Source organism: Apostichopus japonicus, chromosome 18, assembly GCF_037975245.1.
Source record: "Apostichopus japonicus isolate 1M-3 chromosome 18, ASM3797524v1, whole genome shotgun sequence".
NCBI classification, from domain to species: Eukaryota; Metazoa; Echinodermata; class Holothuroidea; order Aspidochirotida; family Stichopodidae; genus Apostichopus; species Apostichopus japonicus.
In genome coordinates this window covers 18083032-18106588 of record NC_092578.1, presented here as the reverse complement: position 1 = coordinate 18106588, position 23557 = coordinate 18083032, and the positions used below count along the sequence as shown (strand labels likewise).

General features: G+C 34.9%; 1 long non-coding RNA gene across 1 annotated transcript; it reads left to right on the top strand.

The window, feature by feature from the left end:
• The first annotated feature begins 355 nt into the window (after positions 1–355).
• On the top strand, positions 356–23018 carry LOC139958982 (uncharacterized). The gene is made up of 4 exons (XR_011789917.1): positions 356–740; positions 20903–21041; positions 21403–21525; positions 22135–23018. It is a non-coding gene; the product is annotated as an uncharacterized lncRNA (long non-coding RNA).
• The last annotated feature ends 539 nt before the right edge of the window (positions 23019–23557 follow it).

Below are 23557 nucleotides of genomic sequence, written 5' to 3'. Positions count from 1 at the left end.
ATGACAATGTAAAATAGAGATTCAAACTTCCTGTTGTCCACGTAGCCGTGTAATTTTTTACGTTTCCGGACAGATCATGACAAATAATATCAACTCCAATACTTGCTGTGAAATGATCAAAGGATGTAAAACCATAGAGCTGATTGAGAAACCCTATCACCCAATATGGAGCTTGATGTAAACCTTAAGCACGTCTGGTAAGTGCAGTCACTCAGAAATCGTCATGAATATTCAACTGTTAGATGAGGTTTTATGTGACTGGTTTGACTACACTATAAAAATTCTTAGCAGCCAATCACATAACCAGATAAATATATGAATGAAAACCCCTCCGTTACGCGCTGTATAGTTCATTCAATGTGTTCACGAGTAGAAGGGAAGTCAGTAGTAATAACCAAAACTGAGAAAGTGCTCGTAGGTGGTTGTAAAAACGAGTTTATAAATTGAAAAGACAAGTCAGAGAGGCTTAGTCAGTTTAAGATTACAAGATTGTGCACTTAAAGTCGTTTTTTTGGTCAAGAGAAGCAAACGAGGGGAGTTTGTAGATGTTCAAATAGATTCAAGAAAACATTTAGTTTCATACTTTACTGTCAAGATATACCTTTCAGTTGTCACTATAGATCCAGTAGCTAAAGTGATTTCCTGGGCGAGAACCATTTTCATTTTTGAAATTCCACTTGACGGTGTTGTCCGATTAGGACATTGACAGATATAGTAGGCAGTGGCTACATCTCTTCAGGGTAAGTACTTTAATTAAATAGCTAAAATATTAATAAAGCCATTGAAGATTAAGAACTAAGTAACGTTCGTGAAAAAAAATCGTGTGTTGTGTTGCTTCAAAGAAGTGGTCTTGAATCAAGTGGACGATAACTGTTGTAGATTTATCATGTGGGTGTTGTATTATAAATAATCATGCTAATGTTATATTGGTCATTTTCTTAACAAACTTAGTACTTATATATGCAACTGCCTTCTTAAATGAGAATCTAAACTTCCACAAATACTTTTGAATCATTCAAAATGTCTCTGAACGATCTTCATATCTGAATTTGTATATTTTTAACATATTTTACACACACACACATTGAAAAGAACTAGATGCATTTTCCATATAGTTTCAATTGTTTTCGTTTTATATAAAATATATCTTTGAAAACAAACAACATATCAGTTATTTTACTTATATAACAACTCAAGTTACTTCTAACTTTGTTATTGTCAAGCTTTGATTGTTGAACCTAATCAAGTTTCGATTTACCAGTACCTATAAACTCATTCGCAAAACACTCCTTTCCGTTAATTATAGCTGATAGTACAAAGAACCAACATGAAAGTTCGATCTGGAAAATTGAAGTCATGTTATTACTTTAAGATACTTCTTTGTATTTGTTAATGCATGTGTTGTAAATGTTCGAAGTTTTAATGATTCTGATTTCGGCTCTTTAACGTTTCTCTGTGGTATGTCGACTGTAAACTAGTTGCAGGTCGATCTATTATTGTATGAGTGCACTTTTCGTCATAAAGTTTGGATCAGCACAATATTCAAACGTGATATCCACAACATTGTAGCAGATTTAGCAGAGGAATACTGTTTTTATATCTCGTTCTATTAGTGCATGCATGTTAACTAGGAAGTGCATATTCTGTTGCATTGTTCTTTGTTTTTGCATTGGGTATAGTTTATGCTTAGTCATTATCACAACGATCTATTGCATGAAATAAGTTCGTGACAGTGTTTCCACTTTGAAGGAAATGTCCGGAATACAACAATATCGGAAATTTTTAAATCTATATGATAAAGGTATACTATATGAGAGAAGTTTATTCCTTCCTTTGAGCAAATTGATCTTGAAAACAAATAAAAAGTAATTTTTACCCGACATATAGAGATTTTGTGCAAGATATATTGAAATAACAGGCGGCAACAAACATGTATAAATTGTTTTCGATCCACTTTCTGTGATGTTTATAATTAAAGAAGTTGTAGTTCGTGTTTGTGACAATAAATTCATGAATACATTGAAAATTGAAGATGATTATTTATCTATCAATGGTACTATAAGTGAAGGTTAATTGGGGGTAAAAGTAATAATTATTCGAAACAGAAATAACTTTAGGTGAAATATTACCATATATATGTGTATATATTTATATGAAATATATAGCATTTATTCATGGCTTTTATATTTCATTACCAGAAGAAGTATAAAAATATGTCCAAATGACACACATAAAGTATTAATCATAAAGCGCTTATAGTTTACTGCTAAAACTGAGTATACATTTTTATATAGCCTATATATCCTTTTTTCAGTACTCAGTTAAAGTAGTAGCAATTATTTATTCTTATTTATTGTTGCGTTGTAGTTTCCATGTTATTATATTTAACAATTAATGCATACTGACACCAAGATTGATACCATAATTCATAATATTTATGTTCAAACATGTTTATATCAATATGAAAATGAGGCTTTATAATAATCATGGTACAATAATCATGGTATCCTCAGTAGACACACACGCATATCACTTCATAAGTCGAACTTGTTATCTAGCTTACCACACTCTTTTGTTGGCTAAATATTTAATTGCTTTTCACGAAAAATAGCTAAGTACCCAAAATGTAAGTTTCATTTATTTGACTGTGTGTTTTCAATAAGTTACGACGAATGCTCAGTAGTTGGAAAACTTTAGTAAAATATATATTGAAAGAATAACACATTTTCGTCTGTATGACGTCTGTATTACGCATAGCTTATAATAATATCTTTGAAGTAAGCACTTTGTGGCTTCGATAAAAATGCCTCAATATATACTACTCGTCCATTGTGCGCCCTGCAAAAAACAAAAAAAATAAATACGAACTAATATATTTTAAACCTCTCTTTTTATATAAACGTTAAAGGGAAGTCTTTATTTCACTCGCAATATCTTATCAAAACTTGAGTGTCTGTGTATGTTAGCCATATGTTTATTTCCCTTATCCCTACATACATGTTTCTATCTGTCACTTTTTCTTTCCTCGTAAATAAGTGTCAAATTAAATTAATACTGTCTCTAAGAACATGCACGTAATGCAGAGACGACCCTTATTAATACCGAGCCGTACCGTAACCAATTTAAGTTCTTCTGATAAAATTCAGGCGACACCTGCGCCACCCTGCAACTAATCTTTCCCTGGAATTAACTTAATTAAATGACGTGATATCGTCCTGTAACGCAGAATATAAGTTAGACATCCATTCTATTGATAAATGAAAAAAAAAAAAAACAGCGAACCTAACATCACCTCCATTAAATTTGAATGTGTAAGTCCAGTTAATCCCATGCACATATTGACCTTTATGGAAGTTTTATTCGTACTACTATTCTACTATTAGTTAACCATCACGAAATCCTACGTAGTTGCCTCCTTATTTTTACATGTTCATTTGAGACCTTGTGATTTATTTTTAGTCGTTTTTTTCCTGATGTAATTACATTAATACGTAAGAGGCAGTACCAGAGTAAAGTCTCAGGACAAATAAGACAAAAGATGCTGAACACTGAATACATATCATAGTTTCTCTCAACTTCAAGATGCAACAACGGTGTTTTTTGTTGAATTCCAGCGAGAAAAGTTAGTTTGCAATTTATAGTGGAAACTGCCGCTAATTTTCTTCTTCTTCTTTTGTGGGTAAGCAAATTTCTAAGAGTGGGCTTACATCCTGATTTCATTCGTTACTAAAAAAGACTCACGGGAGCAATTGAAACACTCCAATCTTCATCCAATGATGCAACCCCAGGAGGTTGAGAGAGGAAGAATTCCCGGGTCCCGGAGCCTAAAAGAAAACGGTTTACACAGTACATTGCGGTAGTGACATAGGTTCAATATTATCACGAGAATTCTGGGAACCGAATCTCATCGCGCAAATACTACGTTCTCTCAGTTGCACGACTTAGCTCGTTTTAGGGTCCCACCTAATCCTATGCTCCCGATTCCCCCCCCCCCCCCTCCCCCCCCCCGCTCAAGTTAATAGTTACGCTGTTGTCTACTAGTGATTGTTGCACTGTGAATGTTACGACTGATGTAGGATAACTGTCCTGTCTTTTGGACTTGAATTCTGAATCCGACATTCATCGTTTCACCAAAATGTCTACCAAGGCGATCATTTAATTAAATCATAATAATGTAAACGTTAACTCTTAGATATGCAAAATATATAATTCGAAAAAGTTATAGTTCAGCTCTTCTCAAAATAGCACCATTATTTCACGATCATTTTACGATTTTCTTCGAAGAAATTTTTATCTCATATTTGATCGTGACAAATGCGCAACAAGCCTAGTCCGATTGTGACCATTATAACTTACATCATGCAAGGTAAATAACATTTACATCAAAGTTTATGAAGGATAAACGTTCCGCTAATGCATTTTTTTTGTCGTTTATTTGGGTTAGTTACCTCATTTGAGTAATATATTAAGATCGGGATGTAAAGATCGGGATAAAGTGAAAGAAGATTTAAGTAGAATACCTAGATATATGGAAAGGTTCTCTTACGACGTTTACAGACCCATACGGGAAAAAACTGCGGACTCTTAAGAATTATTACAGACTTTTAATCCTTCTGAGAGGAACTATCCTGGCTTGACACTGTCATTTAATTATTTTCAAAAGAAAGTCGTGTGAACAGATTTTCAGTGATTTAGGATTCATTTCCCTTTAGTATTTTAAGTATAGACATTATGACATGCAATTTGAGAACCTGTCGAGCTCTACCACCAGACATTTAATGGAAAACTTAACGTTGACTGATTTGAGGATTTTAAATAGGTTTCCCAACTCCCCATGACATGCGGAAATTAATAAATGACAGCATTATTAAATTAATAAGAAATTGTATGTGAGATTTGTTTTGAGGAAAAAAGCGTATAGAAGTCGGATTATGTTCTTTGACATATTCTTTTGATCTGAAATACAAATAGGAGTTTATAATCAAATCCACTAATTGAGCCGTTTAGATGCCCAGCACAATTTAGCAGCATAATAACAAAGCTTTGTTCGAATTTACACTCCACTGTTAAAATAAATTGTCTGCCAATGAAATTCATTTTATGTATCTGTTACTATGGTGATACTATGGTTGATATAATATATATATATATATATATATATATATATATATATATATATATATATATATATATATATATAAACATATATATAGACCATGTACGTGTGTGTGTGTATGCCACGAATACTTAAAACATGACAATGGGTTAAACATTCAAAGGCTGTTCCGTACAAGACCTCAGCAAAATAGTCAGTAAAATGCGTTTTATATTCAACGAGCAACGAACAGATCAGTGTTTTATACATTTTTCATCAACATGGGCAATTTCGTTGGTTTCTATATTTGGACTTTTGTTTCCATATCTATATTTAACTTGCTAGAAGCATGATAATTGTACAAGGACGCAAATGGTTTATGTTCTACCGCAAGTAATCGAAATGCAACTGCCGTCCTAATTAACCGGGTCGAACATATCAACTAACGAAGGTCTATAGTTTGTGTGACTTAAGACAAAAATGTTCTTTCACCCAAATTAAAGTAGTATATTCTGCCATTGGAAATACATTGAATGTGTGTAAAGTACACAGAGAGTTGCGAATAATGATGGCAAAATTGTTCAGTTTGATTCGTCAAAGCAGTCCTTTGCGCCAGCGGAGTGTGTATTGCTAATACTGTTGTATTTATATCATTGCAGATAATTAAAATGTTACGAAAGCCACTTAGTTTTCAACATCAAAATCAACCAGAGTAACATTATGTACAGCCCTTTTCCGAAAATGGTTTCAGGCCTAGCATAATTTGCATATTAGGATCGGGGTTATCATCGTTATCGTCATTATTTATTCATGACATCTGTCAGCTGATTTTGCCTTCTTGGACAAAAAACAAATTTATGGAAGAATTTGTAGCAGAGTATTGGTCAAATAATGGTGAGGAATCTGTGAATTAGTGCAATTCGGTCTATAGTAACATATTAAAGCTATATTTAGTTCTTATAATTCCAGGCAAAAGCCGTTTCTTTTTACATGAAGCAAGCGTCTGTATGCTTATATGACTCTATATTTTAAGATCTGTATTAAAGTCCAATAGGTCATAAGAAAATCGTTGCCTATATATTCAGATAAAGTACATGAGATGAAAAACAGCAGCCTTATTCATAGACATACAGCATTGAACTTGCAAATCAAAATTTTTACTTATATAGGAAAGTTTACAACAACATGAAGTGCATTACTGGTCATCTACATTTGTCTTAATTAAAACATAAACCCAGAAGGTATTTTTCGATATAGTTTTAGCTAATATCATCAAATCAACCTGCGGAATTTCGTTTTCTTTCTGCAAAGGGCAAATGACTATCAACTTCGTAAGATTGTTTTCTCATCTGTTTAACTCAAATGAGTCGATCGCTCGTCATAGTGAGATATTTCAATATTACATAGCATTCATCAAAAATAATCTGAGCACATTCGTGTAGAACAAGCTCAAGGTGTAGAATAACAACATAACTTCATAGCTAGGATTTGGTTCAATGTGAGCTTTGAGTGTTAGGCTGTATATTCAAAGTATACTCTGTATTGGGTGATTAATGATGCAATGATTGATTATAGCGTGATAACAACATTAAAGAAAAAGTTCTGATTTTTAATTTTGGCTGTTATTTTAATTAAAAGTTTATTTCGGTACACTCATAGATGCTACATGTACGATAGTTAAATCAATTCTGAAAGAGCAGTCTCCGTTTAATGTATAGAAGTCAACATCTTGTATTTCCCCACATGTACAAATACGGAAAAGTGGGCAAAAAAATCATTGAGGAAAGAAATGGCTTTCTCTTATCGCTAACAATCACTGTTACCTTCAGTAGGTTCGGTAAATTTCCGACAGAAAGCAAACCATATTTCGAAAGTGAATACACTAAAACAGTATACGATATCCGTTACTTTCATTACAATAATTGGCATATGGCACAGGTACTTCCCATGTCGGCAAAGCCTGATATCCACAGTAGTCATACTTTCATAGTAGACGTACAGAGCCTAGGCTAGTAGGCTACACTTTACATATACAAGAATCTGGGCAGTTGTTTTCTTTCACAGGATGACATTAGCGTTTGGTTTTTAATCCATGAAATACATTTAATATAGTATCTTAGTTTGAACACATTAAATCTTATTTCTGCATATATTGATAATCAAATACAAGATAGGCGGAGCCCGTGGGGCGCAGGGGGTGGGGGAAGGTAGCACGTGCCCGAGTTTTGTCAAACCAGAACCTCAAAAGGGCCCATTGTTATAAATAAGAAATGGACTCTTCCATTTTATAATTGTAGCGTAAGCTTTTGTTATTTACATCTAGTTGAAAACATGACTACAGTAGTTAATAAAAAACAGTGCCAAGTAGTTGACAAAGTACGGAAAAAATGTATTAGAAAAAAAGAGTCCGCTTTTGTTGAAAAAAACATCAAATACTGTAGGATTTGAATTATATGAATTGTACCAAAGATCCATTTCTTCGGGAAATGCTTTGATGTAAATTTATGGTGTTACTTGTCCTTACACCAAAGTCACATGTCCCACTGCCCACTCGAAGTCTGTTCCCCTTCTCCTCCCCACCCACCCCTTCCCTCTCCTCCCCAAGATGGAAACTACTTCCGTCGCTACATCAAGAGGACAGCAGGTTATAAAATCTAATAACTGGCGTAACTTTGTCTTTCTTTGTCCTTCTGATTTACGCGTAAATTTTCTGTAAAAATTGAAAAGTTAAAAAAAAAAAAAGGAAGTAAGAAAATCAGAACAGTTCTGAATATTTTTTCCTTTGGAACCGAGTTGCACAATTAATTCCGTTCAATCGCCCATTTCACGAAATTAGTCAATGCCCGAGAGATGATTCATCTCAATGGAAATTGTTATCATGGTAAAGGACCCTCGGGCATAATATAGATATAAAAAGAAGTTGTCTTGAGGTAAGTGGAACGAGTTTTATAGAAGAAAAATTGAAACGGAATGTCAGGCTCGTTAAAGGATAACGAACGTTCCCAGAGGTCACGATTATGAGAATCAGTCGTTAGCTGTCGAAGACGTCATTTCTTTATGTGCTGCCAATTAGTATATTTGTTATTTAAAAGGGTGTGTCATATACGTTAGGTATCTCGAAGATGTATAGAAACAAGTTGATGAAAATGTTCAACACTGCAAAAACTAATATAGATAACGACGTACTAACTAGTTCCAGCACATTCAAACTGTGAATGAAACCTCCACAGGAAACTTTAACTATAGACACTTGAATGCTTGGATGTAGGATACTCGAACTAAGAAGTCATATTTTTGCGACCGGGCAAATGCTGAGGCAAAGTAGGACGAATAAGTAACAGGTTGTCCTGTATTTTGTGACTAACACGAATACAGGAAGCAAACAATTTTCATACTCCGAGAGTTATTGCTAAGAAGGTCAGGCCACCAAGCGAAGAAATAGCTCTCAGATTTCACAAACGAAATCAAAACCTTTAAACTCTTTTCAAAAACTCCTACGCATTGCCGTCCACGGTAGGTGTGTTGATACCACCCGAATTGACAGAGTAGCAAGATGTGTTTCGAATTGTAATTTTGTTTTCAATTGATTTTGTCCTTGCTTTTGCTTCAAAACTCTATATTACATTAGAGTTACTCTTCGCTATTAAATGGTTTCTGTCTGACGTCATTTCGTTGAACAAGGTCGCGGTTAAGACTCGGTGCCAATTTCATTGTTTTGTTTATTGATTATGGCGTAGAAGATTGTTTTATTATATACCAGCCATGCCATTGACATTCTCTTAATGACGGTATGATATGTAGTTAATAATGAATCTTGTTGATTGAACGAAAATTAACCAAAATAAAAAACATTGAGCGAAGAGGAAAGCTTTTTTATGCCTCTCTTTGTTCTGACCGAATATAGCTATAAAAGTTGAAAGGAAGTTGTAATATCTAGTTTCGTTAAAAGTTTATTTTTAGAAGTTAAGCATAATAATGGATACATAATAACATGCAATGTCGTGATTATGACAATGATTGCACGCTTTGGGAATCTGCGCATCATCTGGGTGGCAACGATAAAATTCTGTTCTACATAAAGAAAACAAAAAACCAGAGGTGAGTGAGTTGGAAACAATTGAAGATATGCCAAATATAGGTCTCAAGAAAGTGAAAATTACATCTTCTAAGGAAATATGAGAATGTCTCAACGATTAGCATTAAATAGAATGTGAAACAAATAAACCATGTCATGATTAAATGGTCATGTAAAAACCAATTCCAATTAAACGTATACTAAAGATTATCAACCTTTTGAGACTCACAAAAGTCAACGTTCAAGGAGGCCATGAAGGATGCAACGTCTTCCAGGCATAGAACTGTTAATTCGATAAAAGGCAAAAAAGGATTGGACGAGAATGCGTTTAATAACATGACGAAATCTACTGCGTAACTTAGTGAGCACATGTAACAGTGGTACAATAGATGTTAAATAAGATGTATTGTAATACAATACAAAATAATACAATAGAACATAATACAAATTAATACAGTACAACAATACAAATTAATACAATGCAATACAATACAAAACAAAACAGTACAATACAATACATAGGGTATTATTTACATCTACAAAGTCCTTGATCATCTCTAAGTGAAATATTTCTGGTATATTTTTTTTATTTCCCCCCCCCTCCTTTTTTTTTTGCAATGTTTCCTGAACTATATACGAAACTGTTGTTGTCGTTTGATAATTTGCTGATGGGTTTACCTCTATCAAGTTAATAAGGTCTCCTAACTCACATGTCAGGTAAAACGTCATTTATTTACTAGATTTTATAAGATGAAGCTTAAGTTTCATAGGTTACCAACAAAATAAGTAAAAGTTTGAGATGTCTATCATGATAGATGGTAATTACACCTATCTGTCATTAATAGTTGGTATAAAATGTAACTTTGTTGCTACGTAATATAATTTCTGTTAGCAGTTTAGGCCTACGTACAGATTTCGAATACATTACACTGAAAACTTAAATTGGTTCACCGACTAACATAACGTTAGTCCATCTGGTGCCTCTCCCGACTAACATAGCCTTAGTCAGTTGATATACCGACTAATTTATTCCTTAGTCAGCTGGATTTCTTAGTGGGTCATCTTAGTCCGTCAACTTAGTCGATCAACAATTTCTTAGTCGCTAAATGTATATTAGTCAGTTACATTAGTTGGTGACATTAGTCGGTCTTTACCGACTAATTTATATGAGCCACCGACTAGTTTATAGCAGGTTTTACATTAGTCAGGATGGTGCCTCTCCCGACTAACCTTTCTTAGTCGGTATCGACTGACTAGTTGCACTGACTAGAATCACTGAAAGAATTAAACCCGACTAGTTTCACTGACTAGCATCACTGAAAGAAAAGAGAGCAGAAGAAACACAAATAATGTGTACATTGGCAGTATTATTTCTGATAAAACTTCTGATGTCTACAAAGGCTGACTTTCGACAGATAGAGAAGAAATCACTGTAAACAAAAATCTGAAAATATGATTTTATTCCAACAAAGTTAAGACAAGTTAATGGATCAAACATGAATCGCAAAAGTATAGCACTGCACAATAATGCAAAGTTGAATCTTGGGCAAGGGTTCCTCATGACTTTCGTTTTAAAGTGGTACCCCAAATCGACACCAGTTAAGTCTTCACGAACAAAGAGTGTTTCTCTTAACTACAAATGGCCTCCCACTTGTCTTCAGGAAGCCAAAATCTGCACCATTATTGACCTGTGAACAGAAAATATGATATACGTGTAAGCACAGATACAGATATAGCACATGATAACTCACATTATCATAAACATACATTTACATTAAAATTTTATAACATATTGGGAAGTATACATTTAAATCTAGGTCCCTCAAATTATAAGCCAGGAATAGCAGCTTTACCAAATAATTATTAGCTTTGCACAGCATAACACCAAGTTATTTTTCAAAGCTTAATAATTATGTTAATCATGTTAATAATGATCCCAATAGACCGGGAGCCCAGAGGGTTTGGTTAGCTGGGAAGGTAACCAATTGCCTTGTACATCACAATGTTCACAGTGCATTCCTGTATATGAAACCAGACGACTGGCAAACCGACAGTGGTGGGTGTGGCTGGGAGAGCAATTTTAAAGTCACCTGATAGCTAACCTAGATCAGTTTTCATGGTAACACATCAAAGTAAGTACAATGTGTCAGGTATGGCCCCAAGAGCAACAAATGGCCATCACCAGTAATTATTGGTGGTGGGGTACCCCTGCCAGTGATCTATAATTGACCCCTCAAGGCTGACCTAGGTCAGCTCATGAGGTAACCACTTGAAACCTACTGGAAAATGTTGGTCAGGACTTCAGATACAACTGATGGGCATAGCCAGTAATTTTTATTGGTGGGGTACCCCTGCCAGTAGACCCCCAAAATGCCCATCCCCCATTGACCTAGATTAGCTCATGAGGTAACCAGTTAAAAACTACTGTAAAATGATTGGCAGAACTCTATATGTAAGGGATGGGCATTTCCAGTAATTTATATTAGTGTGGTACCCCTGCCAGTAGACCCCCAAAATGCCCCCCCCCCCTCATTGATCTAGGTCAGCTCATGATTTAACCAGTTGAAAACTACTGGAAAATGATTGACAGGATTCTATATGTAAGGGATGGGCGGACTCTGGCAGTGGTGGCCCACCAATATAAAATACTGGAAATGCCCATCCTTACATATGAAGTGATACCGATCATTTTCCTGTAGGTTTCAACTGGTCAAATCATGAGCTCACCTAGGTCAATGAGGGGATGGGCATATTGGGGGTCTACTGGCAGGGGTACCCCACCAATAAAAATTACTGGCAATGCCCATCCCTTGTATCGGAAGTCCTAACCAACATTTTCCAGTAGGTTTCAAGTGGTTACCTCATGAGCTGACCTAGGTCAGCCGTGAGGGGTCAATTGTTGATCACTGGCAGGGGTACCCCACCACCAATAATTACTGGCGATGGCCATTTGTTGCTCTTGGGGCCATACCTGACACATTGTTCTTACTTTGATGTGGTTACCATGAAAACTGATCTACAGTAGGTTAGCTTTTAGGTGACTTTAAAATTGCTCTCCCAGCCACATCCACTACAGTCGGTTTGCCAGTCGTCAGGTTTCATATACAGGAATGCATTGTGAACATTGTGATGTACCAGGCAATTGGTTACCTTCCCAGCTAACCAAACCCTCTGGACTCCCGCTCTACAGATCAGTGAAAATTTGACCAAACTTATGAAGCTTGCACGTAAATGATATACTAGACTGTTTTTTTTTTAAAACAGGTTATGAAAAGTATCTTTAATATCATTAAACAGTTGGGTACAATAGTTAAACTCACTCTTCCATCTTTTTTCTCTATGGTACTTGTTCCTTTGCTTTTTGGGCTCTTGGATAAACTCTTTTGTTCTGCGAAGGGTACCAATATATCATCTTAAAACATGTCTTTAAGCCATATATAACACAGTTCTCCTCTTCTGTTGTTGCCTCCACACTGGTGTCGTACATCACAGGAAACCTCACCCTTGACTTAGATATTTGGCTTTTCAATTCCTGCTGGAAAAAAGAAACAGCAAAGTATTCATCATTTGAAGAAAAAAAAAATAAAGTTGTCACCACAAAGTTATGTGAGATTTGCTTCCACTATAGTCTCAAAAAACAATCCCAAAGTTTGAAGCAGACTGTATAAAGCTGAAAATTTGAACGAGAGTGTCATCACCATTGCAACCAGAATCAAATGCCCAGAATACAGAGATAATAAAACATGGGCTAAATCTTTGTTTGTTTTTATGATCTTTAAAAATATAAAATTTTAGAAACAGAAATGCACTGAGCCAACTTATTTATAGGCCTAATCGTTTTTAGTTGTTATTTTGCTTGCTCACATAACAAGCCTGTTTAGACCTAGGCTGGAGGAGAATCAATACTTTGTTACACTAAGTTTGTCTTTCGGCCGTTTTGATTTAGTCTTACTAGTAGTACTAAAGTATATAATGGACCGGCGAAGACTAGAGAATACCCAGAGTTTTAGCAACTGCGTTAAACTGTATCATCTGATCTATTATTTACGTCAATGAGTTTCATTCAATCTAGGATCAAAAAGAGAAAACTAATTAATCTTAACCTTTAAACTTTGCTACTAAACAGATATGCTTGAATTACAAATAAATGTCAAAAAACATCATAATCTACGAATCGATGCATATACATATACATAAACAGAATAATTTGAATTCGCGCAAGTGAACCCTGCACTACATTGGACAGAAAAAAAACGTGCAATTATAGACCAAACTAAACATACTAAATTTTCCGTTACTTCTACATAAAATATCAATACAAATACAACAACTTACTCTTTTGGCAGTATACTAAAAGCACATGTTATAATAACTTCAGACTATCAAGCTTTCCTGAGAAAAAACGGTTAATACTTCTTACAGTAAACAAGTCGACCGTGAAGGAATGTCGCAATTGTTTCCTGAGCGTGACCGGAAATTAAATACTAAAAAATGATAAATGAAAAGGTTAAATAGAACTGAAGCCTGCATCCTAACTGCTCGCAACATATAATACCGTTGACTAGCCAACATAATTTGTTCAGCCTACTGTGACTGTACGTTTGAAGGTCTAGCCTTGCTTATTCAATATCACAAAGCCTACCCATTTAGATTCACATGGGAAATTACAGGAAGTCTTTACCAAATGAGTGTAGACTTCAAATAAACTATTGAGACTTATAGTTCCAGCATTTGTTTGGGAATAAATTAGAAGATTATGTGCCACTGTTCAGTCTAGCCCAATACACACATAACACATTGTTAATTGGTGTTTAGAATGCACACTGTAGTGTTGAGAATGCACTGCAGTACCCAGTAGAAGCCTATAGGCTACTCACTGTCATTGCACTTGTGTATTGCGAAACGCCAGCGTGACAACGGTAGCGTTACACTAACGATAATACATGAGTACTAGTGCCAGTGGCCTAACAATTAACTTTAATTTTACCTTCAAGTTAATGGAATAACAGGTAGGCCGATGATGGCAGTTAATACCTCCATTCTTCCAAAGACCTTCTTGGGTGATTTACGGTTGAAAGTTGCTTAGAGTGATCGTATGAAACTATGCCAAGTCCAGCAAGCTGCCGTTGCCTCTCGGTTTCCAAATTGAAGTGAATCGAATTGGGTTAAAATACATTAGTCCGTCGACACCGACTAAGCTACGATTATGGCGTAAATCGGGTGTCCGTATCGTTCTTAGTCCATGGGTTAAAATACCTTAGTCCGTCGCCACCGACTAAGCTGCGATTATATTTTTCTTAGTCAGTGTAAACTGACTAAGAAGCAGCGATGAAACGAAAATTTTTGCTAGTTCGTGTGCATTGACTAACGTTACAAACTAATTTAACGTTAGTCCGTGGCAATATTGACTAGTTTATTTTTTCAGTGTACTCGTGTGCTTACGTTTGCAATTTTGTGTTTGCTATTGCTTTTGTGTTTAGTCTGACGATAGGCCATGTAAATATTTACAAAACATTAAACACACTAAAAAAGAGATCGGTGCAGTTAAGATCGTTTGGCTTCTCTTAATAAATAATAAGTGATCAAAAACTTGTATTCCAATACATACTGTTTTGTGTTCCAAAAAGCTAATGTAATGTGATGTTCATTTGCAAACCCTTGGGGGTTGATAACTCTATAATTTCATTCTTCTTGGTACGATTTTTGGTGTATTGAAGCGAGCAGATAGTGTTTCCAAGTAGACCTAACAGAGTCCAGTCAGAGGCGTAGTTAGGGTTTCTGGGGACCCGGTTACCAGATTGAGAGATGGAGCCCTGCATGAAAGGCTATATACGTTAACTGCTGCACTTTACATGTAGCCAAAAAAGTAAAAACCTACAAAGTTCTGTTTGACTACTAATACTTCTCTGATATTTGTGTTCCGTTGGCTCAAAATGTCGGAAACCAACCTTTTAGGACCCCTAGAAATGGATGGTCCTGGTTAAATGAGCCACCGAAACCGCCAATTGCTACGTCTCTAACGAGTCTAGTCCGTAGCCTATTATTATACTTCTTTGTTATTCATAAATCTTCCTTCTTCTCCTTTTACAGGCGGTTTTTTATTCTTCTTTAAACCTGTTACGTCAAAATTTCAGTGGTATAGGGTTTCAAATCTGACATTAAAACACACACACAAACACAATATCCGGAATGCATTTGCTTGGCAGTACTTGTACCATGAAAACAAGTATATAACGGTGGTGAGAAGTTTTATTTTACTTAATCAAATCGTCCCTTTCGAAGTGGCTTACGTCTTTCGAGACCATTTTCATCCTTTTAATTGCTTCCTCACAGATTGATTTACTAGTTCGACTTTATCAAATGTTTACTCTAAGAGGATGGCTTCGTTTCAATAAAAGTCTATGTGATGTTGCAATAAATGGATGAAAATTGTGTGTCGGAGATACAGAGCGCCGTTCATTACAACTAGGAAGCAAACAAAAGCCGATCTATTGTTACAAAGGCCTTAGTGGAATCAATTTGATTAACAATAAATGACACTAACAGAATCAGATGTTGTCATCACAAACGCATTTTTATCCCTCTCATATTGTCTTTGTCCGGTCTGTGTAAACTGGAAGGTATCCAGTTATTACTTTTCTTGCACCTTGTATCGGTAACTGTAATATGACGTAAGAGTGACGTCAATATAGTGTGATTAGATGGTTTTGTTTGTATATCCGTCGACGGGAAATCGTAATAATTTCTGACTGTTACTGGAGGCTTTTATATACAGGACGGGATGCCATTGTTAAAAAGTCCACTACTATCTGCACCCGATACACACAGAGAACACAGTTACCTACAGATTTACAATTACCTACAGTTAACTACAGTTACCTACAGTTACCTACAGATTTACAGTAACTGTAAATCTTCAAGTTTCGTACCAAAGCAAACACTGGATCGTGCTATAAATCGGTTGAATGCGCTTTTAGGATTACAGTAAGAACTGAGGATATGTGTAATTCCAACAAATCCAGTTGTTTTGATTTGTTGGGATTACACATATCCTCAGTTGTTACTGTAAACCTAATATAGCACATGCTACCGATTTATCAGATTTGTCAGCACAATCCACCATTTACTGTGGTACAGTGTTTTTGGAGACGTTTAAGCATAGCGATACTATACTGCACTCTACTATGAACCTATGTATGCATGACGAGAGATATTATCTTTATAATACATGTTCTTGCGATACATATTTAATAATTTTCTTTAACAACATCTGAAGGCTGTAATTCCCAAAAACATAAAACATTGAAAGTAGATCGGTAGTCGTTTATATATATTTTTTGTGGGGGGGGGGGGTTAGTTTAACATTTACTGGTTCATAGCTTACTTCACTTAATGTTATGACAATATTAAACATTTACTAGATTTGTTTTGTCATTAACGATAAGATAAAAATTACAGAATGGGTTAATTTGGTTAAACGTGTAAGCTCAAAGCTCAGCCGATTCACAGAGAGATTACAGTAACTATTGTAAATCTTAAAGTTTTGTACCACAGTAAAAACTGGATCGTGCTGACAAATCTGATAAATCGGTAGCATGTGCTATTAGGATTACAGTAAGAACTGAGGATATGTGTAATCCCAACCTATCAAAACAACTGGATTTGTTGAGATTACATATATCCTCAGTTCTTACTGTAATCCTAATAGCATATGCTACCGATTTATAGCACGATCCAGTTTTTACTTTGGTACAAAACTTTAAGATTTACAGTAGGTAACTGTGTTCTCTGTGTGTATCGGGTGTTAAAAAGGTGAGCGTGCTCCCTTTTCAAATAGTTATGGATTAAAAAGTCAGTGGTGCTGTTATTTCATAATGCCATTGTGTGAACGAAAACAGTGTACATATTGAAAGTTATGTTATAATATGAGGCAACATGAGAATCAAAATACATTCTGTGGTTCCACTCTAATAAATGACAGATCTTCGCTAGTTTTGTTATGTGTGTGTGTGTGTGTGTCAAATTGTAAAGAAAGTAAGGTATTCCCACGAAAAAGTGTTTACCAGAGGAATTCGTATCTGCTAAATATATATTTGTTGTAGAGGTCTTAATTCCAATATTAAAAGAAGTCTTCGTCTTTATCCTAATACACATTGGATGAAAGTCTTTCTTTTGGTACCAAATTGTTTTTCTCGATGAAAAGTTTCAATTTGTAACTAAATTGCTCAAGTAAGAAATATAGGATGGGGTCGCTTGGTCAATTCCTTATACATAAGACGAGCTAATTACGAAGAATTTGTTGTCTTTCTTTTTTCTTTTTTTAATTCCTTTTTCTGTTGTTCATCTCTTTCTCCATCTGTCTTTCGTCCCTTTTCGTTTTTGGCTCTCGATGTTGCTTCCGATTGACAATTGTCAAGTTTCATCACAGGCGATATAAGATAATTTTGGTCAATAAGTAAAAGGTCATTCTGTTTAAATTAGAAAAGGGTTTGCTTTTTCTTATTGACTTTTGGCCTTTGGTTTACTCGAAGTGAACATATCAACCTGATTTAACTGACCCAATCAAGGAAGTTAACAAACCCTTTAGGGTAGTCCGGTTTTACCGATTTCTCCCGTTAATTTCGTCTCTTGACAAATAAATTACCTAGTAGTCCCGTGTAGAAATTTGTTTCATTTGTTTTGTCGCCTGCATTCTTTATTTAGTCAATCTAAAAACTATTTAAAAACAATCAAGAGGAATTATTGTGAGTGACATTTGAATTACAATTGGAAGGATATATATAGCAATATTTGTTTCTTAATTAGTTTATCTGCTATTGAAAATTTAAAATATAACGTATACGTGAAAACCCCAATTGATCAGATGATCTTGTTTCTAATTCTCCTTGATTAACTTGTTATTTTTTAACTGGAAATGTTAATTCGATAAAAGGCGAAAAGTATTGGACGTAATTGCGTTTTATTACATGACGAAATCTACTGCGTAACTTAGTGAGCACATGTAACAGTGGTATAATATATGTTAAATAAGATGCATTGTACCACAATACAAAGCAATACAATAAAACATAATACAATTTAATACAATACAAAACAATACAAATTAAAACAATGCCATACAAAACAGGACAATACAATACAAAACAATACAATACAACATAATACAAATTATTACAATACAACAATACAAATTAAAACAATGCCATACAAAACAGGACAATACAACATAATACAATGCAATACAACATAATACAAATTATTACAATACAACAATACAAATTAAAACAATGTCATACAAAACAGTACAATACAAAATAATACAATACAATACAACATAATACAAATTATTACAATACAAAACAATGTAATACAACATAATACCAATTGAGATGATACAATGCAAAACAAAACAATACAATGCAACATAATACAAAATTATACAATGCAATGCAATACAACAAACTACATTACAATATAAATTATGCATAATAGTATCTTATTTAAAAAAACACAGTCTAACTGGAATGAAAGTCCTACAAAAGTCAGTTGGCGAATTCTTCGAAAATTGTCCATCAAAAGACTTGCTTCACAACATTTCACTTCTATACAAACAGAGAACACAGTAACGATACTGTTAATCTTAAAGTTTTGTACGAAAGTAAAACTGGATCGTGTTGATAAATCGTTAGCATGTGCTATTGGGATTACATTAAGAACTGAGGATATGTTTAATTCCAACAAATCCAGTTTGATACGTAATTACTGTTACCTCTATGTGAATCGGTTGCTTCTGTTAATGATACATCATTGAGGTTATTGCGATCGTTTGCCTTCTCTGAACGACTCTTTCTTCTGATATATCCTGTTTTATGATATTAACATAGTTTCAATAGCCATATATGTATATGGACCCACACACATCACTAACAGCTAAATCAAATTGAATTCGACAACTTGCCAAAAATACGCTAACAAAATTCTCCACAAAGTTCTGCGCCATTTAATGTTACCTATTTTTACGCATTAACGTGTGCTTTACGTCGACGTTGTCACTTCATATATATGTATTCATCGGAAATAGAACGCCATTTTACAAATCCATCTAAAGTTGAATGGCGCCAATGTTAACCCTGTTTGACAACGCGTAATTCTTTGTAAAGCAGTTGAATTTTAAGTCCCATCAAACTTGGTCCCTTAGACCATTCCCATAAGACTGTCAAATCATTTGTTTACTATTTTATTCGTCATCATTTTGTAGTTCTACTATCGAAAAAGCGGCGAGGGTAATGGAGCAATAATTGTTCCAGAACCTCTATTACCATTTTCCACGGCATTATTACATGTTATTATTTCATTTTTGTTTAGATCCATCAGATAAAATGAAGGTCGTCATTTTGAGAGAAAAAAGTGACAGCTAATGCTTATAATGATTACACCATTCTAATATCGACTTTTATCCAAAACTTGTCCCCAATCTCCATACCATGTATGATTCAGCTATAGATATGGAAACGAATTTGATTATTTTCAGGAATTTTATGAAGCGGACAACTCATGATAATGCTGCGACACAATGATTACATTTTTTAATTATTGCCTGACTTGAACTCAGAATTCTCGGAAGTGGGTTGATGCAGTAATAATTTGGTTGATCAGTGACCACGTTAGGTCGTGGGTTATTTGTTTATCAAAGCCCTTGGTAATACGGGACACTAGCTCATCCGTGTAGAAGTACAAACTCTGTCGGCAAATGTACAAAAAAAGCTTATATTTTTAATCACAGTATACCCGTTGCTAAAATATACGGAGACATATATTGTAAGAATTCACTCGAAGCAAATTAACTGATAATAACCAGAAATTGCAGCTAACATAGTTTGACCTCCAGACGATGGGTATTGCGTAGATCATTACCATGGACCTTGCCTTCAAAGAGGTTTGTCATTTAATGAGAGGAAACCGGAAACTCTTGATACAAGGTGTGCATAACACAAAATTAACCATTGTCTATAAAAACGTATACGCAAGAATGAGTTTGCAATTGATCAGTAATGGTTGACTATCAAAAGAACTTTCAAGAATTGTTTGATTATGTCGTAATTTTTAATTTCTACGAATAGTCACTGAATCTAACCATCATGACGCCGATGAATTTAACTCGCTGTTCAATGACAAAACATAGTCGCAAGCTGTCGGTGGGGTAGCATAACATACTTCTGGTATTTGGAAAATATAGTAAAGCAGATTTGTTTTTTGGAGTGGGGTGGGAGGGAGGGGTTTTTGTCTTCCTATTTGCGGTTCATTCTCTCTGTAGTAATGTTAGGATTTGTAGTGGAAGTGATGGTAGCTAAACTTTAAACATTGAGGCTACACGAGGCACTGTACTTATATCTAACGATCATTATTAGCATTTTAGTATAAGCAGCATATTCTGTAACGTTTATAATTCTATTTAGCAAGTGCGTCAAACAAAATGTTCGTGTCCACTTAATCATGTTTACGGATTTAGTCATTCTTAATGCGTGCACGTAAGCTTCCGATCGAGACAATATGATTCATATATTCTTTGAGTTTTTGTCTGTGTCTACGAAAAATTACTCGCCGATAATGGATCATAGATGAACGCTTAAATTGATCTGAAATTTGATTATCTCTATACTCACTAATGTGAAGGCATGATTAGACCAGAGACAACTTACAACTAATCTTTTTTGTTTTGTTCTTCTTGTTAGGAACAAAATGGATTACCGCATCGTAACACTCACCGCAATATTGTCTTTGTGCCTCCTCACGTCTCAGGTGACGTCAGCGCACCCACTAGACTGGGAAACAACATCTAATGAGGAATCACCAGTAAATCATATTTATGGAGTAAGTAATAATAAGTATATATATAAATATATATATATATATATACATATATATATATAATCATATGTATACAAATGCTACCAAGTCAAATAATGGTCTCTGATTGCCGAGTTTTAACGAGCATTCTACTGCTTCCTTTAAAGAAGTTTACCACCTTGCGACAGTTAACTTTTGCACATTTTCAACACTTTGTACTGTTCGAACATAATTTGGTGTAGGCGGAAACTACTTTTGAACACTTTTCGCAAGAAACTTTCTAAAACTTACAGACAGACAGACAGATAGACAGACAGACAGAAAGATAGACAGACAGACAGGCAGACAGATAGATAGATAATTTGCTTCTTAATTCTAATTACAGCAATTCGGAGCAGACAGCAGTCGTACAGCAAACCCCGTCTACGTGTCTATGCCCATGCGCAGAAGGCAAAAAGTTTACAGAAAATGTTATGACATCGTCCGCCAAACTATCAAATGGTGTAGGGTAAGTGCGGTAAACATTGTTATTTCAAATGAAGTACAGCTTTATACGTTTAATCTCTGACTAATTTCACTTACATTTGATCCGAGAGGAAATACCTGATTATGACTTAGTAAACTCACATTATCCTTTCAAAACTACACACCAAAATAACTAAATAATATTAATTAATTAATGCTCCACTGCGCAGTGTTGGGGGAGGGGAGGAGGTTAAACGATGTCCGTCGTGGGAAGGGGTCTAAGCGAAGGGGGCGCCCATCTCTATGAGAAATGTTGTTTGGGTATGGGGCTAACATGCAAAATAGTGCTGTTATTTCCATCACAATAACTACATTTGCGTAGCACATGTTTCCATTGTTAGCGTGCGTTATTCAATATAAGCCATTTTGAAAATAAATCTGAATTATACCGACCCTCCCCCCAATAACTGGGGGTATGTCCTTGCGTAAGGGAGATATGGAAGTCGTTTTCATGATGGTTGCCCTGTTTTGGGAAAATCTTCACGTGAATTTGCAAGAAGTGTTTATATAGAAACTTTCACTACATCTTTGGTTTATGTACATGACTCTTCGCAATTTATTGAGTTACTATTATTTTATTCCCTTTCTATAGGTATCGACGAGGTCGACCCGCTCAGAGTGAAAGGGAGAGAAAGCACTTTGTATTCACTCCACAGAGACACTTCAGGACCATAGTTAACTAACCTGCATCCAATAAACAGAGTTAGTGTACGGGATTGGAAGTGAAGACAGACAATGACGTCATTTCAGGAGAACATCTGAAGCTGTTAATCCTTTGCTAATTAAAGACTCGAACAAAAGAAACTCTTCGTACCGTTAACATTAAACTTGGTGACTTCATGGTATCTATGACATCACTGTTAAGTCATCTTCGTTCAGAGAAAGACATTTTACTTTATGGAACTGAAAGTATACAGCAAAATATCGATTTGTCACTCATAAATACCATACATAAATGTTCTTTTCACTGCTATTTTTACAATTTGTCAACAGACTTTAACCTTTCCTTTTGTTACATAGCACCCACACAGTAGCTGATATGAATCTTTCGAAGCTAATACAATTTTATCCACGAGAATATTATATGATGATTTCAATGAGTGCAATGAACGTAATTTGTCCTGTGGGTGTATACTTTCATCGACGACAAAAAAAAAGCAATTACCATACTCTATCAGAACCAATTCGAGTGCCAATGTTCATTGTAAATGGACCCTATTTCCCCCAACACCTCCGCAACCATATAAGACCTGCTGTGCAAAGGCTCCATACCCATATAATCGACTGTGTTGTAAATATGATTCAATTATTATCAAATTGATCGAATTTAGATTCTGTCTCCATATTCCCCGTTGCGATGCATTTATTTACATATTTCTAAAGACAGCCGTATTTTGAACATGTTGGCAATTCACATCATTATTTCTTTCCACTTTTTGTTGAATGAAAAGGTGTAATAAAACATTCCACATGAAATTCACTTTCTTGATGATTTTTGACCTCTTAAAAGTGTAAATGGTTCCGTCTATTAAGGGGAAAGACAAGACTTAGTTACCGTACAAAACTTTCATGTTTGAAATCCCTATTCACATTATGGAAATGGAATAACGTAATATGTGGGTCTTTTCTTTTTCACACAATAAAATACATTGGAATTGTGAACGGGATTAGGCGGACTTGGTAGATTATGTATAGGTCCACTCATATAAGCCCTCTACGCAAGATGTATAGAGTTCGGCCTTTAAAGGTCATGAAATTTCAAAATTGGATTCGTAATTGTTTTGGCGTGGGATATAGCTTTACCCATTTTGTCTTTGGTAATAGTTATGACTAATGCCATACAATGAAAAATGCTTGAAAATGATGCTTGAAAGAGAAGATTAAAACTCGACTAAGATAAAAAAAATCCAACATTGAGGGGTTGAAATTTAAAACAAATAAATAATTGCAATACTGGAAAGATTCAAAGTACGAGGATCAAATTAGGTTTCTTTGAAACTAAAAGCAAATAATTA